The sequence below is a fragment of the Nicotiana attenuata genome, unplaced genomic scaffold (genome assembly GCF_001879085.1).
Source record: "Nicotiana attenuata strain UT unplaced genomic scaffold, NIATTr2, whole genome shotgun sequence".
Classification (NCBI taxonomy): Eukaryota; Viridiplantae; Streptophyta; class Magnoliopsida; order Solanales; family Solanaceae; genus Nicotiana; species Nicotiana attenuata.
This window is the reverse complement of record NW_017673042.1, coordinates 59,084-63,452: the sequence shown is the minus strand read 5'-3', so window position 1 is coordinate 63,452 and position 4,369 is coordinate 59,084.

The following is a 4,369-nucleotide window of genomic DNA, read 5'->3' as shown; positions in this document are numbered from 1 at the left end:
AATGAACTGCAGACTCAATTTCCCTTTCTTTCCGAATCTCATAACACCCTTTGTGGGTGAAACCTTCAGCAGGACCTTCTCACCAATCATATAGGTACATCTCGAACCTTCCTGTCCGCATAACTCTTCTGTCTCGACTGCGCTATACGGAGTCTCTCCTGAATCACCTTCACCTTCTCCAATGCATCTTGAACCAAATATGTCCCCAACAATCTAGCTTCACCAGGCATCCTCTCTTTAGACGACCCTTCCCAACCATACGCTGGGCCTTCAAGAAAGAAATAACTTTACCAGGAACATAATCAGTCACACCACGCCACTCGATCCGCGGTACACCCGGCATAGCCAAAGTGACTGTCTTAGCATGACAGTCTAGAATAACATGACACGGAGATAACCAATCCATGCGCAAAATAACGTCGAAGTCCACCATGCTCAATAGCAATAGATCAACTCGGGTCTCCAGACCCCCAATAATCACAACACATGACCGGTACACACGGTCCACAACAACCGTATCGCCCACCGGGGTAGACACATGAACAGATAAGGAAAGAGACTCCCGGGGCGTACCCAAATAGCGAGCAAAATATGAAGACACATAAGAATAGGTGGAACCGGGATCAAATAATACTGAGGCATCTTTGTGGCAGACTGAAACAATACCTGTAATGACAGCGTCTAAGGCAATGGCATCTGTCCTGCCCGGCATAGCATAAAAACGAGCCTGGCCACTGCCTGATCGACCTCCACCTCTAGGACAACCCCTTGCTACCTGATCTCCACCCCTAGCTGGCTGGCCGGGTGGTGAAGTAACTGGAGCAGAAGTCGAGGGCTGACCCCTCTGCTGATGCTGACTGCCACGTAGTCGAGGGCACTGCCTCCTCAGGTGACCAAACTCTTCGCACTCATAATAGCTGCCCGGTGCTGGAGATGGGGACTGAAGGGAACCCCTCGCACCGGAGTGACTAGCAGATGCACTCGGCGCAGAAGAACCCTGAGCTGATGGGGCATGAGATAAACTCTGAGCTGGGAGGGCGCTGAGTGAAGACTGACCCTGCTGGGGCCCATGATGATCTCGGCCTGCAGATCCCCCACGATGCTCTGGACGGGCCGACTGATCAGGCCTGAAAGAACGACCTCTACCATACTGGAACTAGCCCCTCAAAGGAGCACCACTATTACTGCCCGATCCACGAGGCCTCTTGGCCTCCCTCTCCTCTCGCTCCCGACGGCGAACTGACTCGATCTCACGAGCGATATCCACAACCTCCTCAAACGTAGCACCCAATACTCACTATCTAGTCATTAGAATACGGAGATGGTTGTTAAGTCCATCCACAAATCTCCTGATCCTCTCACAATCTGACGGAACCATCCAAATAGCATGACGGGCCAACCGTGAAAACCTCATCTTGTACTGAGTCATAGTCATATCCCCCTGTGTCAACCACTCAAACTGCCTACGCAGCTCCTCTCTACGGGATTGAGGTACATACTTCTCCAGGAAAAGAGCGGAGAACTGCTGCCAAGAAAGGGGTGCTGCACCGACAGGCCTACGCCTCTCAAAGTCCTCCCACCAAGTAAGAGCGGCCCCCACGAACTGAAAGGTGGTAAATGCCACACCACTCGACTCATGAATCCCTACCGTACGGAGCATACACTGACACCTGTCAAGAAAACCCTGGGCATCCTCGCCCTCAGCACCACTGAATGTCGGAGGCTGGAGCCTACCAAACCTCTCGAGATGACGCTGCTCATCGTCTGGCATAGCAGGAACCACGAAGCCCTGAACTGGTGCAACCTGCTGAGCTGGAGGTACCTCTGGTGTCTGTAGTCCCTGCACCACCTGCTCAGGTGTGTGAGCAGCGGGGGTCTGATTGCCTCCCCCGGCTTGTAAAGTAGCTGTTGCCGTTGCTATAGTGGCTGAAACTGCCTGAGCCAGCCCAGTGCAAACTGAAAAAATCTGTGCCAAGGCCTCCTGAAGACCCGGAATCACGATAGGCACAGCTGGTGCCTGAACAGGTGCTGCTGGTGGATCAGCAGGTGCTGCCCCGGCTGCTCTGCCTCTGCCACGATCACGACTGCGTCCACGGCCTTTAGTGGCCTCAGTGGGTGGTACTGGTGGTCGTCCTCCGCGTCTGGTAGCTCGTGTCCTCACCATCTGTGAGAGAATAGAATAATAGAAGTTTAGTTCTCAGTTCAACAAAGCCGCACGACAAGAATTTCAAGAATGTGAAGTTTTCCTAAAGGTTCTGATGGCGCCCAATACACTGCTAGGTAAGCCCCGGTCGTGATGGCACCCAATACACTGCTAGGTAAGCCCGATCAATTTAACAACCTTAGCCATTTTTATACAGTTCATGATTTAATTAACACGGATAAATTACTAAGTCATAATGCTGGAAATCTGTAATAGAGCTAAAACATGCGGAATCCCAAATAACAATGCTACTATACATCCCGAAGAATACGGTGTCACAAGTCTGAGCCTCTAATACATGAGTATCAACCTACTACATGTCGTTCTAAAGAAATGCGGAAATGAAGCAATAAGATAGAAGGGAAGATCAGGACTGCGGACGTCATGCAGCTACCTTGATACTCCCGGATATGTGCTGCTCGACACAGAAATCCTCACTCAGCCTCAGATGCACCTGGATCTGCACGCAAGGTGCAGGGAGTAATGTGAGTACTCCGACCCAGTGAGTAATAAACATAAATAAAGGCTGATAATAAGAAATCCTGAATAGGCACAAAGTAATCTATAAATGCAGCAATTTAAACCAAGTAGTATAAAGTCAGTAACCAATGGAAACAATTATGGAGATACTGCAACGGATACGTAAATAAATGACAGTCAAATATGAATTGCAACACATAGTACGGTACTCTCTAGTACCCGCTGCGGCGTGCAGCCCGCTCCATTTATTTATCGTCGACGGTGCTCACTAGGGGTGTGCAGACTCTGGGAGGGGCCCCTTACGTCCCAAGCGCAAGATAAAGCCATCTTGTGGCATCAACTAGGCCCTCGGCCTCATATCAATGTCAATATAATATCGCTGTGGCACGCAGCCCGATCACATACTCAGTCCAGAATCACATAAGCCCCTCGGGCACAATAAAATAGAAATATTCAGCCCAAACTTCATTAGAAATATTAGTTAAGTTTCAAGTTTGAGAAAAAGGTGGCTGAATTTGCAAAAACAGTGTTAATTATTAGGACTGAGTTCAATAATATGTAAAAATGGTTTGAAACCAGTAATAGCAATCCCTGAGGGATTCAACCAGTTGGCACGAGCCCAAATATGACAATCAGCTCAAATTATAATTATAACAAGTGAAATTTAGTCAATACGCAGTAAATTCATCTAACGGGACGGACCAAGTCACAATCCCTAACGGTGCTCTACCCCACGCTCGCTATTCGGCGTGCAAGTCACCTCAATATAGCACTACGATGTGCAAATCCGGGGTTTCAAACCCTCAGGACATCATTTACATCTATTACTCACCTCAAGCCGGCCAAAACTCTAGCTCGATATGCCCTTGCCTCGCAAATCGGCCTCCTCGAGCGTCGAATCTGGCCAAAACCACAACGAATACGTCACAATAGGCTAAGGGAACATAACCCAATCGAAAAGAATTGAAAAATAGCAAAAATCTCGAAATTAGCAAAACCCGAGCACCGGGCCCGCTTCTCGAAACTCAGAAATTTTCACATCAACAGGTTCCTTATCTTGCCACGAGTCCATACATACCAAGAACTCCCAAATCCGAGCTCAAATGGCCCATCAAAACTCAATTTGAAATATCAAAACTCAAGCCCTAATTCTTCCCTTTTTTGCTAAGTTTTCATGAATTTCTAGGTTGATTCTACAATTAAATCATGTTTTTAGGTCATAGGACTCACCTCCAATCAATCCCAGTCGAAACCCTCTTCAATTCCCGTCCAAAAGCTCTCAAGGATGCTCAACAATAGTGAAAATTAACTTAGACTCGCGGAACAAAATAACTTAAAAACTATTCTGCCCAAGTGACAATTTCTTCTACGCGATCGCAGCCCCAGGCTTGCGATCGCAATACACAAAAATTCAAACTCAAAATTTAACACTACGCGATCGCATATACTTCCCTGCGATGGCAATGACCAAGATCCTTACACTGCGCGATCACAGGCATTACCACGCGATCGCGATGAATAAAAAACCAAACTCCTTAAATCCCTCTATGCGATCGCACTATCACACCTGCGATCGCAATTCATGAACTCCTGACCCTACATGATCGCGAACACAACTCTACAATCGCATAGAACAACTGACTAGCCCCCATGGATCCTCCTATGCGATTGCAAAGCTCCCCCTGC